At 47.9% G+C, this 15,432-nt stretch overlaps 1 long non-coding RNA gene across 6 annotated transcripts in view; it reads left to right on the top strand.

Moving 5' to 3' along the window:
• The first annotated feature begins 404 nt into the window (after positions 1 to 404).
• The window catches only part of LOC137525897 (uncharacterized), a 110,879-nt gene continuing 95,851 nt past the window's right edge, over positions 405 to 15,432 (top strand). For 5 of the 6 annotated variants that reach the window (XR_011023054.1, XR_011023050.1, XR_011023051.1 and 2 more), the window contains exon 1: positions 405 to 491. This is a non-coding gene — a long non-coding RNA (uncharacterized lncRNA). Of the gene's footprint in view, positions 492 to 977; positions 1,104 to 15,432 lie in introns of those variants that run through there. The other variant, XR_011023053.1, reaches the window with a different exon arrangement.

Raw genomic sequence — 15,432 nt, 5'->3', positions numbered from 1 at the left:
GTATATGTGTGTGTGTGTGTCCTTGTGTCTGTGTGCAGGGTTGAAGGCTTTCCTGTCACACACCAGCACAAAACTTGGCCCCCGGTGTCTGGTGTCACCACAAACGCTTGTACCAGGTGACACCAAGCACATGTAGTGATGTCCTACGTGTGCTGGTGTCACATGGTACAGGTGCTCGCACTGACGTCGGACACCAGAGTAGGCCAGGATTTGCACCGGCATGTGACAGGTGAGCTTTTAACACTGAACACAAGAAAAACATACACTCAGCCGGGCACCAGCCGGGGGTCTGTCTTGGTGATATCGAATAGCCGCACAAACAATCAAGTACTTGCAACCAAGATTTTTCAGCATTTCAAATTGATCATTTTAACGGATTTCAGCCAGAAATTGCTCGAAGGATTGGGGGGCACTTTTGCTGCACTGGTTTTCCTCCAGTTTGATGAAATTATCCAATGGAAAGGGTCGATCGGCACACAAAACCGAGCAATGTATGTGCACCCTTACTGGTTTATAGTCTTTGAATTGTCTGCTAATTCTGTTGTTTGGAGGGACGTGCTGCTTATTTATGTTATTTAGGGGGGCATGCGCCATGTGAGCTGTTTTATATATCACCGTATGACTGACCTACAGCCACAACTCACTCTTGCTGGCTACAAACAACTTATTCTTGGCAAACCAACTTCAAGTTGGCCCTCACACCAGGGGTAGAACTTGAAATCGCTAGGCCCAGTGGCGGCGCCAGGGGGGTGCTTGGGGGTGCTCGAGCACCCCCTAGAATTGTCCAAGCACCCCCAAAGCACCCCCTGGAGTGAACTGACTTCAGGCGTCTAAAAGACGCCAAGTCAGTTCACACACCGGCAGCACGGAGCAGCAGGCAGGGCTACGGTAAGATGGCCGCCCGGAGCCCTGTTCTGCAGACTTCGGGCGGCCATTTTCCCGTAGCCCTGCTCTCTGCATGCAGGCAGGAAGTCTCGTCGTGACGTCGGGAAGGAAGAGGATCGTGGGCGCGCGGGCGCTGCGCGCCACAATGAGGTCGGGACTCGGGACGGGAGGTCGGGAATCGGGACGGGAGGTCGGGAAAGAAGGTCTTCTGGCTGTAGGTGAGTAAATGGGTTTTTCTTTTCTTTTTCAGGTGATGCGGATTGTGCATATTGGGGTCATATCTGCTACGGATTGTGCATATTGGGGTCATATCTGCCACGGATTGTGCATATTGGGGTCATATCTGCCACGGATTGTGCATATTGGGGTCATATCTGCCACGGATTGTGCATATTGGGGTCATATCTGCCACGGATTGTGCATATTGGGGTCATATCTGCCACGGATTGTGCATATTGGGGTCATATCTGCCACGGATTGTGCATATTGGGGTCATATCTGCTACGGATTGTGCATATTGGGGTCATATCTGCTACGGATTGTGCATATTGGGGCGATATCTGCTACCGATTGTGCATGTTGGGGTCATTTCTGCTACCGATTGTGCATATTGGGGTCATTTCTGCTACCGATTGTGCATATTGGGGTCATTTCTGCTACCGATTGTGCATATTGGGGTCATTTCTGCTACCGATTGTGCATATTGGGGTCATATCTGCTACCGATTGTGCATATTGGGGTCATATCTGCTACCGATTGTGCATATTGGGGTCATATCTGCTACCGATTGTGCATATTGGGGTCATATCTGCTACCGATTGTGCATATTGGGGTCATATCTGCTACCGATTGTGCATATTGGGGTCATATCTGCTACCGATTGTGCATATTGGGGTCATATCTGCTACCGATTGTGCATATTGGGGTCATATCTGCTACCGATTGTGCATATTGGGGTCATATCTGCTACCGATTGTGCATATTGGGGCCATATCTGCTACCGATTGTGCATATTGGGACCATATCTGCCACCGATTGTGCATATTGGGACCATATCTGCCACCGATTGTGCATATTGGGACCATATCTGCCACCGATTGTGCATATTGGGACCATATCTGCCACCGATTGTGCATATTGGGACCATATCTGCCACCGATTGTGCATATTGGGACCATATCTGCCACCGATTGTGCATATTGGGACCATATCTGCCACCGATTGTGCATATTGGGACCATATCTGCCACCGATTGTGCATATTGGGACCATATCTGCCACCGATTGTGCATATTGGGACCATATCTGCCACCGATTGTGCATATTGGGACCATATCTGCCACCGATTGTGCATATTGGGACCATATCTGCCACCGATTGTGCATATTGGGACCATATCTGCCACCGATTGTGCATATTGGGACCATATCTGCCACCGATTGTGCATATTGGGACCATATCTGCTACCGATTGTGCATATTGGGACCATATCTGCTACCGATTGTGCATATTGGGACCATATCTGCTACCGATTGTGCATATTGGGGCCATATCTGATAACGATTGTGCATATTGGGGCCATATCTGATAACGATTGTGCATATTGGGGTCATATCTGCTAACGATTGTGCATATTGGGGTCATATCTGCTACCGATTGTGCATATTGGGGCTATATCTGATAACGATTGTGCATATTGGGGCCATATCTGATAACGATTGTGCATATTGGGGCCATATCTGATAACGATTGTGCATATTGGGGCCATATCTGATAACGATTGTGCATATTGGGGTCATTGGACGTGTTTTTTGTTAAAATCTGCTCACATTACGTGTATTTTCTTGAGAAAACCTGCACAATTATGTGAATTTTCTGGGAAAAGGGTCACCAAAACTTGGGCCCTCTGTCTTTGCGTTGCACTTTTAAAGGGAACCCGAGGTGAGAATAATATTGAGGCTGCCATATTTATCTCCCTTTAAGCAATACCAGTTGCCTGGCTGCCGTGCTGGTCCTCTGCCTCTTATTCTTTCAACCATAGACCCTGAACAAGCATGCAGCAGGTCAGGGGTTTCTGACAATATTGTCAGAACTGACAAGATTAGCTGCATGGCTTGTTTCTGGTGTAATTCAGTTCACTACTACAGCCAAATAGATCAGCAGGGCTGCCAGGCAACTAGTATTGTTTAAAAGGAAATAAATATGGCAGCCACCATATCACTCTCACCCTGGGTTCACTTTAAATTACAGTTAGCCCCGCCCTCATCCGGTCATGACCACGCCCATTTTTTCGCCGCGGCGCGCTTCGCGCGCCGCAGGTTGTGGCCACACCCATTTTTGGCGCGGCGCGCTTCGCGCGCCGCAGGTCGTCAGCTCCCCCGGAAATTGGTCCAGCACCTGCATAGCACCCCCTAAAAAAATTTCCTGGAGCCGCCACTGGCTAGGCCCTCTTGCAACACTTTGAAAAGCCCCCCCCCCCCCCAATGTGAAGTAGCCCTCCCCAGATATCAGCATGAGGTAGTCTTTGTGCTCCTCCCCACCAGAAATCTTTTGGAACCACGTCAGTATAAGGTTGCCTTTTTGACACACCCCCAGCCACGTAACCCCTCACCATAAGAATATTGGGAAGCCTTACTCTCCACTTCCCCAAACCCTCCAATGTTATTGGGTAACCTCTGTAACTCCCAAATTGCCCAGATATAGCAGAGCAGTGGCAGCAGAGTATGACATTTTACATACTTCCAGCAGTGGGACAGGTCCTCAGAGCAGCTCCGCACAGCGTATGTCCTTGAGACTCCCGTCTTTGAATGTCACATGACCTGAATCAGGAGTCACATGACATGAATAAGGAGTCACATGACATGAATCAGGACTAGTCACAAGGAGATATACGTCTGCACAGCGCGAGGCTACACTGCAAAGAGAAGTGAGGACCTGTCTCGCTGCTGGAACCTGGGAGGATAAGAAAATTATCACCAATCTGCTTAGCCTGTTTCCCCTTAATGTCCCTACAGGTTGGAGCAGCGGCAGGAATTTCTATAGCGCCCACTACAGAACGCTAATCGCAATCACATAGGATTTTTGCAAGCGTTTTGTACATCGATTTTAGAACGATTTCTGGTTGCATTTGCAGAGCGATTGTGATTTACAATATATATTTTTTTTTTGTTCAATTAGGGAAATCACTGCAAAGTTGCGTTTGCGCAGCAGTTGCAAGGCAATTTTGCAGCGTTCGCATCTTTTGTATTGGAGCGCAAATGATCCAAAATAAGCTGCAGGACCTGGCGTTACAATTTCCCTAATCGCAATCGCTCCTGTAGGCTCACCTCCAATAACTTTCATTAGTCTACTGCTTTTTGGAATCGTCGGCAATCGCCAGCAATTCCAAAGCGTGGCTAAAAGCAATCTAGTGGGCCATAGCCCTAATGTGATTATTTTTACTCCGTTCATCCTAAGACAAGTAAGGGCACGGCCACCGAAGTGTGTCCCCTCCCTCACCCCCGCCTCTCTCTGCATCACAACAGGTCATGACTCAGACCGTGATAAACAGAAATGACCCCTCCTCTTTCCTGATGAGATACAAATGAGCGGAAATGAGCCTGGACGATGTTGAACCTATAAAACGCTGTCTCCCTGGACCAAACCATGTGGATGAAATTCATTTTTTAACCCCCGCTTCTAAGTAGTATGGCCTGTCCAGGAGGGGAAACAAAGATGTTTCCTAATGGGCGGACGACAGCGAATCATTTATCATTTGTTTTAATTCTGCAATGAAAACAAAAAACACATTAGCGTTGAGGTTTTAGGAGGGTACTTTGGGGACCCCTGTCCCATTAATCTACGCTTGATGTGTGAATGGAGAAGCAATGACCTTTGCCACAACATTTTACTGCCTGCTAATGTTGCTTGTCCAGGCCGCCGGGCCAAACACCTGCGCGCTCGCCTGAAACCCAGCGCGCAGTCCACATGTTTCTGGATCTGCTAGGAATTACAGTGTAAACCTTATCCCTTTCCAAAATAATCTGTTTCTGCTTTTTCTGCTCTCCCCGTCCGAAATGGTTTTGAGAATGTTCACCAGTCGGAAAAACTCAGCAGCATCTCTCCAGATATTGCGCAAGCTGACAATTCCCATACATGCAGGGAAAAAAAAGTCCCTGGCAAGGTAGCACTTGTATTACTTTAGCGCAGGACACAGGAGTTTTATAAACAGATAATAATCTGTTACATTTTTTTTCGATTGCTGTATGTTTGGCAAATATTCAGGAAATTTGGGGCAGGTTTTTCCTTTTCTTTTTTTCTTCTCTTTAGCAAACATGCTTATTCTGTTTTACTTTCAGCCATCTTGTTCTGTTTTGCAAGTCGGCTTGCCGTAAAGTCGGCCATCTTGTTCAGTAATGCTGCATACACACTTGAGATAAAAGTCTTTGGAAAAGGCAAGATCACAGACCAATTTTACCCCATTCCATGTAGTATGAGAGCCATACTCTACACAGTCTATTCTATGGAGCTGAACTCCACATCAGATAAAATCTTTGCAAGATGCTGCACACAAAGATGCCCGTACACACTCCAAAGATCGAAATCTACAAAAGATCTCTTCCTGCAATAGATCCATTCCTTCAAAATGCATTCAGTCTATGAGATCTGCAGATCCTCATACACACCTTGTTTAACAGACTTCATCTGTATATCTGGCAATCATCTGCAGATCTGAAAATCCATCCTGGTGGATCTGATCTGCAGATGATCTGCAGATGATTGCCTGCTAAACAAGGTGTGTATGATGATCTGCAGATCTCATAGCCTATGAATGCATTTTGAAGGAATGGATCTATTGCAGATAATGATCTTTTGAATGTGTACGGGCATCTTTGTGTGCAGCATCTTGCAAAGATTTTATCTGATGGGGAGTGCAGCTCCATAGAATAGACTGTGTAGAGTATGGCTCTCATACTACATGGAATGGGGTATAATTGGTCTGTGATCTTGCCTTTTCCAGAGACTTTTATCTCAAGTGTGTATGCAGCATTAGTGTTGGGCAACGTGGGAAGACGCAAAGACATTATCAAGGTATCAATGTGGGCTTTAAATATATTGATATGATTTGCCAATGATCGGCAGGGAAAAAGAGAAATACAGAGCAAGAGAGAACAGGCTGCAGCTCAAATCACAGGCAAAACACCAAATAACTATTATTTTTTGTTATTCATGTACAGATGTTGTGGACAAGCTTACTGGCAGCATTGTAACAATAGCCCTCCCGACTCCTTCTTCCTGACAGCTATTTGCTCTGTTCGGTTCCTGCTGCATGCCACGTAATCGGAGAAATAATGATTTTTTTTGTTATTCTCTTTAAAAATGCATAGGAAATAAAATAATTCTTAGTAAAAAGTACCATCCAAAAAAAGCCTAGTTTGTCTCACAAAAAAAAAATAATATATATATAGATCATTTTGGTGTGATACATAGCGATAAAGTTATTGGCAAATGAATAGGAGGAGTGTGATATGTGAAAATTGCTCTGGTTTTTAAGAGGAAATAGCCCATGGTAGGGAAGTGGTTAAATACATTGTTCAGTAGATTTACATAGATCTTTACATCCGTCCTGAAAGAGGAACAAATGGGGAAGAAAGTGGGACAGAGAAAGAACTCCCAGAGAGGAACTGTCCCTCTGGAAAAGGGGCAATTGAGAGCTATGGCAACTGTGGACAGGTAGTATGACCAACTCTTTAGAAAACTGCTCGAGCTGTGTCAAGTCTGTAAAGTGTTTTCATCCTATCAGACAGCCTTTCTCTGCCCTGAAGAAGCAGTTCTGGCCAAGTGTGACCCGGGGCAACGGCACTGTTAAGCCTCTGGTTGTGGCAAGGCCTCGCCTTGCGAAGGCTGCTTCTCTCCTCAGTGTCACCCGGGGCGACGGTGCTGTTAAGTCTCTGGTTGTGGCAAGGCCTCACCTTGTGAAGGCTGCTTCTCTCTCAGTGTCACCCGGGGCGACGGTGCTGTTAAGTCTCTGGTTGTGGCAAGGCCTTGCCTGGTGAAGGCCTCTGCTCTCCTCAGTGTCACCCGGGGCAAGAGTGCTGATAAGTCACTGCCTCTCCTCAGTGTCATCCTAGGCGACGGCGCTGTTAAGCCTCTAGTTGTGGCAAGGCCTTGCCTTGTGAAGGTCGCGGCTCTCGTAATTGTGACCTGGGGCGACGGCGCTGTAAAGCCTCTGGTTGTGGCAAGGCCTCACCTTGTGAAGGCCGTGGCTCTCCCCAGTGTCACCCGGGGCGACAGTGCTGTTAAGTCTGTGGTTGTGGCAAGGCCTCGCCTTGTGAAGGCCCTTGCTCTCCTCAGTGTCACCCGGGGCAACGGCGCTGTTAAGCCTGTGGTTGTGGCAAGGCCTCTCCTTATGAAGGCCACGGCTCTCCTCAGTATCACCCGGGGCAAGGGCGCTGATAAGTCACTGGTTGTGGCAAGGCCTCGCCTCTCCTCAGTTTCACCCGGGGTGACGGCGCTGTTAAGCCTTTGGTTGAGGCAAGGCCTCGCTTTGTGAAAGCCGCGGCTCTCCTCAGTTTCACCTGGGGCGACGGCGCTGTCAAGCCTTTGGTTGTGGCAAGGCTTTGCCTTGTGAGGGCTGTGGCTCTCCTCAGTGTCACACGGGGTGACGGCGCTTTAAACTGCTGGTTTTGGCAAGGCCTCATCTGGTGAAGGCCGCAGCTCTCCTCTGTGTCACCCGGGGGGACGGTGCTGTTAAGCCTCTGGTTGTGGCCAGGCCTCGCCTTGTGAAGGCCGCTGCTCTCCTCAGTGTCACCCGGCGCTGGTAGCCTCTGGTTGTAGTAAGACTGCAGCTCTCCTCAGTGTCTGGCCTTCTATTCTTAGCATCCAGGAGAGAACAGCACCTCTCAGCACGCTCCTCTCTCTCCCTCTCTTTGTATTTGTGTTACTCATATCCTGGAAACCAGCGAATTCCAGCATAGCACCTGTCACTGCGCAGCAGATGGGAGCGGGCCTGGATGGCTTTCAGTGGCTCCCTCCTGTGTTATCCCAGCAGCCTCCCCTGTTCCCTCACTGTTTATCCCTCCCTTCATGCTTATTTTCTGTGGGACAGAGAGATGACAGCGCCTCTCACAGCCGTCCATTCTCACATCAGCAACACCCTGCTTGTAGGGGCCAGTTTCCTCTTGCCCTCGGCCATTCGTTGCGCCCTTCGCTATGGGCTCCAGATGTGGCCGTTTTTTTTTTAACAGTTCCTCAGCGGGAGAGATCACGCAGCACTGTCAGGGTCCGCAAGGCTTCCGTCCTTATCCTTCCAGCTGCTGCAAATAACAGTGCAAAGCCAGCTGGTTGGAGCTGCTCGTGCAGGTTGGGCGATAGCAGCTTGAGACGTTTTTGGGCCGACAAAATCAGGCTCATGTTTAAAGCAATAGTGGACTTCTACAATACTTAAAGGATAACTGTAGCCAGTGGCGTAACTACAATTCATGCCTCCCCCTTCCTGAAATGTTGATGCTGCCCCCCAATGGTCACAAACACTTCCTTGCCTCTTCCTGGTGACCCTCACAGCCTGGGGGCCCATCTCACAAGGGTCATAAACAAGTGTGGCTATCATGATCTTCACACCCACAACAATCTCTGGCAGCCGGCCCAGCAGGAAGTGACGCTTACTTCCTGTGGCCGTTGCAATCACGTGCGTGGAAGTGGATTTGCAAAACCAAATCTGTCCAAGATCTGTCCAAGCGTCGAAAACCTCACACTTTTTTGCAATATGTTTCCACAGATGAAATTCAATGTTGAAAAATGTAAAGTCATGCATTTTGGTCGTACCAATGGTCTAGCACCATACAAAATAAATGGGATACAGTTGCGGACATCAAACTTGGAGAAGGACTTAGGAGTACTCATCGACAACAAGTTAAATAATCGTACTCAATGCCAAGCCGCTGCAGCTAAAGCTAACAAAATTTTAGGATGCATTAAAAGGGAAATATAAACTCGAGATGCTAGCATAATATTGCCCCTGTTTAACTCTCTAGTAAGGCCACATCTGGAATATGGAATTCAGTTCTGGGCACCACATTACAAGAAAGATATTGCAGTTTTAGCGGTGCATAGAGAGCAACAAAATTGATACGTGGGATGGAAGGTCTCAAATACCAAGAAAGGTTATATAAACTGGGTTTATTTAGTCTAGAGAAAAGACGCTTAGAGGGGATCTAATTAACATGTATAAATACGTCAGAGGGCAATATAAAAGCTTGGCGGACAAGCTTTTTGTCCCTAGGCCTTCTCAAAGGACTAGAGGACATGATCTGCGCATGGAGGAAAAACGTTTTAACCATTTATTTAGGAAAGAGTTCTTTACAGTAAGAGTGATTAAGATGTGGAATGCATTGCCACAGGAAGTAGTTATGGCAAATTCTATACCTGCATTTAAAGGGGGCTTAGATGCTTTCCTTGCTGTTGAAAGACATCCATGGCTACAATTACTAGGTAATGCCTAATGATGTTGATCCAGGGATTTTATCTGATTGCCATCTGGAGTCAGGAAGGAATTTTTCCCTTTTGGGGGTAATTGGACCGTGCCTTGTAAGGGTTTTTTGCCTTCCTCTGGATCAGCAGGGATATGTGAGGGAGCAGGCTGGTGTTGTACTTTGTTCTCTGGTTGAACTCGATGGACGTATGTCTTTTTTCAACCCAAGTAACTATGTAACATCGTATCACGCTGTACTGCATCAGTGTGTGAAAGTTTCCATAGAATTTCATTGTCATGCGGTGGGGTGCGCTAAAATGACCACACCGCCCCAGTGTGAAAGGTCTTTAAGGCAGAACGTCGCCCCCTGGCAGGAGGAGGTTAATGGCGCTCTCAGGACTGGGACCGCGCTGTGTGATGTTCTAGTGAGAATATTATTTAAATGCAGTTGCGCTCACACTGTGACTAAACAGCAGCAGCTGTATTCCACCGCCAGAAGCACTATCAACGTTTGACATTTTATGGAAATTACAATTGCTTTGGACGAGGGAAGCTTTTTTCTTTCTTCTTATTCCTTCTGCTTTTCCTTCATGTGGGCCCGGAATTTTGAACGAATTGGATTTTGCATGACAAGGAATGCCCAGATAAATGATTGCCCTTTTCCTAAAAAAAAAAAAAGAAAATGCAAATGGGTTTGGACGGAAAATTCTTGAGTGAGAAAAAGGCCATGTGCGAAGGAAGGACTCACGGGCTGTGGCTCTGCCAGTTGTTAATGGATTCTGTACTCATCCTGCGTTTATTGGCTTGTAAGGCGGACGTTTAGAGGTAAAACACAAGGAAATTAGGAAGAGAAAAACTTTCATACACGCCTCATAAAAGCAAGTACCTTCTGTGGCTCCGCCCCCTGGACAGCCCCTTATTTCAGGTGACACCACAACCAAGAGTGGCCAAGCTGAAGTCGTACCGTACCGCCCCTGAAGACTGCACTTCCAATGCCGCTCCCACGCCTCCCATACATTGTTAGAAGATGCCCTGATCTCTGCCGCACATGATGAGTGTCTGCTGCTTATTTTAAGTGGCAGTGAATAGGTTAAAGGCTAACTGGATTCCCCTTTCAAACACACACACCTATAGCAAACAGACTATTGGGGCAATGGCTCTTGCCACGCCCCTGAGGAACAAGAAGTGTGGTCACATTGTTTACTTGGGGGAAGTGAGTAAAGACAGGTCCGCTTCAAAATTTATGATATAGACTTTTAGTGTTACAGTATATACAGTAAGTGTCCCCCTCCATAAAAAAATGGACATACTATAGAAGTATAACAGAAGAAGGACAGTACTGTTTTCCACGTGGCTTGGAGTAAACTCAGTAGGCTATTTTCCTTAGAGAAGCTTTGCACTACATCTTGAGATTTTCATGTTCACATGGCGATACAAGTGTCCTCTCTCAACCTGAGAAAAATATCTGTGTTGGCTCCTTTTCAAAAAATCAGGTTAGAGGAATGGCTACTGTTATGGCTCGTTCACACTAGAGCCGTTTTTGTGCAATTTTAAGTGCGGGCGTTTTTTCAAAAACGCCCTGAAAGCGATTACACCATGCTTCTCTATGGTGTAGTCCAGATTGAAGCGTTCTGTCCGCGTTCAGGTCAGAAAAGCGGTACTTGAGCCATTTTTGAGGCAATTTTGCCTCAATGGAAGGTACAGGAAAAAACGCAAAAGCTCACAAAATCCCTTTGTGCAGCAATTGCGTTTTAATGAATAAATACATTCGCTCTGCAAAACTTATATTTATCTACTTATATATGTGTTTTTTATTTCTAGGTTAGCATGGGTGTCACTTGTTCTTTAACCTCTTGACGGCCAGCTAACGCCGATTGGCGTAAACTGGTCGTCTGCGGGTTACCATGGAAACTCTTTCCATGTCAGTTCATGGAGGGTGTCTCCGTGAACAGCCGGAGAGCCGCCGATTGCGCCTCGCCGGCAAAATGTAAACAGGCGGGGAAGAAATCCCCGCTGTTTACATCATACGGCGCTGCTGCGCAGCAGCGCCGTAAGGCAGATCGGCGATCCCCGGCCTCTGATTGGCCGGGGATCGCCGGCATATGATAGGCTGAAGCCTATCCTTCAATGCGCAGGACGGAAATCCGTCCTGCGCAGCTCACAGGGGAAGGGAGAGGGCGGAAAGCGCTGCGGAGGGGGGCTTTGAAGAGCCCCCCCGCTAAGCAAATGCAGCCGGCGGCGATCAGACCCCCCCAGCAGGACATCCCCCTAGTGGGGAAAAAAGGGGGGTAGTCTGATCGCCCTGCTGCACTCCTGATCGGTGCTGCGGGCTGTAGAGCCCAGGCAGCACCGATCACTGAAAAATCCCCTGGTCGGCAAGTGGTTAAGAATCTGCATGTTGCACTTATTTCACATGATAAAATTACAGGTACTCTTTAAAAGTACTGGGAGGGACGTGCTCTAGTTCTGTCTCAGGTGAATGCCACTAATATCACGAAGCTTGTCCTCTTCCACATCGGCTCTTGACAGTTAATAACACATTTACATCGCAGTGTCAGCCCTGATCCTTTGATCGATCTACATGTTCACGGAAGCGTCACAAAACTCCTGGAAAGCCAACTGCCATTTTTTATGACATCCCTGAACAGCGCGCTGACATGTTTGTGTTCGGAAGCACAGAGACCATCTCCGTGCCACCGCGGTCCTTGTCACGTCTGCCAGGATGAATTGAATGTTTTCCCCCTTCTTCATGGGGGCACAAGATTCTCTCATTCAAGAACTTTTCAAAACAAGATGATAAGATCAGCGCAACGCTTGTTTCCGAAAACAAAGCAGGGAAAAACATGAGGATAGTTTGCAAAGACTCAAGAGGCCGGGAGATAAACTCAGATTAAAGCACACCTGAACTAAAAATAAATATATAAGGTTTCCATAACTGGAGGTTCCTCAGTGCCCCCAAAATCTCTGCAACCCCTCAGCTTTGCCAGCTTCCAATCCAACTTGTGCTTTCTCACCCCCCCCCCCATTCTTGCGTAAAGGACGCATGCTCTGTCCATTCGTGCGTTTGTTCCATGAATGCTGCCCCACGGCTGTGTACAGGAGCCTCGACCAGGAGCATGGGTGGTTCAGTAACATTTGATACTGCGCATGCCCAGAGCACTCCTGGCCGTGGCTACTATACACAACCAATCGGGAGCACAATCAAAAAGGGTATGTTGTTCTTGTGATCATTTGGTGCTTTGAATAAGGGAGGGGGAACCAAAAACATGGAGGGGGTGATGGGCAAAGCTGAGTGGCCACTGAACATCTGCAGGCACTTAAAGGACACGTCCAAGCTAAAAAAACAAAAACAGATCTACTTACCTGGGGCTTCCTCCAGCTCCTGGCAGCCTATCTGTCCCTCACCGCAGCTCTGGAGTCCTGGGAAACCCTCCGTTGCAAATGCCGACCTCGCCAGGTTGGCAAATTGTGCGCCTGTGCAAGCGTGCAGCCCGTCTCTTGCGATCATGTGGCCTGGAGCATTCTGCCCAGATGCAGTACTTCTGTGCCTGTACAGAACGCTCCAGGCTACGCAAGTGAGGTCGAGAGTGGTGTTGCCACGCACTTGCACAGGTGCAGAAGATGCCGGTTGCAAAAATGATAGCGTGGGGCCCCCTTTGTCCCTGAACTCCACGGGATTGGGGGCTGGCGAATGGCAGCAGAGAGTGTTCTGCTGTGAAGCAGCCTCTGGAAGCAGGAAAACGTTATACCCGCTCCTGCACACGGTTTTGTGAGCGAATGGGGAGGTTAATTTGCTAATTGGCTGCACTTGCAGTTGGGGAGAGGGAGGTGGAGGGCCCCCCTGTGGTTGCAGGGGTCGCAGGGGTGATTGTTATGCCCATGGGTAAGTGCTTCCCTGCGCTCTCTCCCCATTTTTTATGTATTTTCTGAATTTAAGAAGCACCCACTTTGCCCATCCCCCCCCCCAGTTTTGGGGAAGAGAAAGAGAATCCTATATTTCAAAAAACACTCTAATCATTTTGACAGCATTTTTTCAACCATTTTTTGCTACTTTTTCAATTGGAGTCTATGGCAGTGCGGCATCCATGCCCCCCCAATATTGGACAGAAAACAGTGACTTCCTGCACATTACCCTGTAGGCGCGCTCTGCCGTATGGAAATATGCAAGGGGAAATGGTGCTGTGCGACTGTCATACCCTGAACTCTACTGCTGCAGGACTACGCCAGTGAAGTGCGCTGTTTGCGTATCTCTCCAGCAGCCGCTGGAGAGGTACGCAAGGAGCGCACTTCAGCTACGATCGACTGGCCAGTCGGGCTGAAGTGAAGGGACCCGCACCAGCGAACGGAGGAAGCTGAGGACCGCAGCGTGGGAGCAATTAGGGTTTCTGCAGCTGTGGGAAGCCCCAGGTATGTATAAATAACTTTTAACTATTCCTCTCTGGTTCTCTTTAAGGGCTGGTGCACACCAGAGCGGTTCATGAGCGTTTTTAAAAACGCTAGCGGTTTCAAAACCGCTTGGGTAATGTATTTCAATGAGCTGGTGCACGCCAGTGCGGTTTGTTTTTTCCACAAAAGCAAACTCGGGGGCTGCAGCATTTTTTTAGATTTCTGAGTCGTTTCTGCCTCAATGTGAAAGTATAGGAAAGTGGAAAACAGCTCTGAAAAACGCTAGATCAGAGCGGTTTTCGAGGAGTTTTTGTTACAGAAGCTGTTCTGTTCTGTAACAGCTTTACTGTAACAATATATGAAATCTGTTACACAAAAATGCTCCAAAAAATGCTAGGCATGTTTAGAAAACCTCTCTAAACATGCCTAGAATCACTCTGAAAATCTGCTTCAAAAACCTCTAGTGTTTTGTGGATCTGCTAGAAGTTTTTGGTGTGCACTGGCCCTAAAAATGTTTTGTATAAAGCTCTTTCTAGCTGACAGGGCTCCGGTGAGGCTGGCGAGAGCCCCCGGACGACTCTTTCTGTACGTTCTGCGGCCCGACGGGCTGAGCCGGCCTTACAGCAGACAGTGGAGCAATCGGAATTGTGTCTAATGAAGGGGACATTGTTTGGCAGAATGTGTCTGAGAGAGCTTTGGATAAACACAGCTGCCTGTCAGGAATGCTGCACGATGACCGCTGCTAAACCGTCTCTGACACACCCCCCTGTGCTGTTTTGTCTCCAGGCTCGAAGGAGACACAAAACTCATTATGCCAACTCTTGTGTTATCGGGTGGCATCTGCCTGTGGTCCTTGGCAGGGGCAGCGAGGGGGAGAGGGAGAAAGTCTGGGCAGCTTTCCAGGGGAGAGTGTTGAAATGGCACCATGTGCGAAATCTTAAATAGCCAAATAGACAGAATGGCACAGAGGCGAAGACACAACATATGACTCGCGAGCTGGGAAGTGACACAGCGATTCTCACTTTAAGAGGAACTCCGGCCAACTTCAGTTCAGATTCCCTATAGGGACTGCTAAAACTCTAGTTCAGGCCCTCTTCTCCTTTTTAGGAGGATTTATGTTTCTTTTACATGATATAGAAATTAAGAACGTTTTGTAATATAGGTTTCAGTTTGTGCAACATAAAACTAAAACAAGTCTGTACAGGAGCAGATAAATATGGCGCAGGAGAAGCGCCTATAAAAATAGCACCGCCATAGGCGGCAATAGTGCAAGCCGCCATTAGTGGAGCCTATAGGCAGTAGAGATGTCGCGAACGGTTCGCCTGCGAACGGTTCCAGGCGAACTTTGGGGGTTCGCGTTCGCCTGCATCAGGCGAACTTTTGCGGAAGTTCAATTCGCCCCATAATGCTCTATTGAGCAAAACTTTGACCCTCCATATCACTGTCAGCAGACATATTATTGCCAAACACACTGGTCTCACTGCTGTAAGCCCGCCCACCCTCCCTCCTCCAAGCAAAGTCCTTATACCATTTGACTCAGTTGTCTGCGTACACTAATTAGTTATGGGACAGCTGCTACACACTCTGCTAGGGAGATTTTAATTAGCCTCTTGTGGGTTACCTCCCACCTCCCTCCTCGCGAACCGAACCCTTCGTGGAGGTTCGCGAACAGGGTTCGCGAACCGAAAATCGGAGGTTCGCGACATCTCTAAT

Source organism: Hyperolius riggenbachi, chromosome 7 (assembly GCF_040937935.1).
Source record: "Hyperolius riggenbachi isolate aHypRig1 chromosome 7, aHypRig1.pri, whole genome shotgun sequence".
Taxonomy (NCBI): domain Eukaryota; kingdom Metazoa; phylum Chordata; class Amphibia; order Anura; family Hyperoliidae; genus Hyperolius; species Hyperolius riggenbachi.
This window is presented reverse-complemented; position numbering and strand designations above follow the sequence as displayed.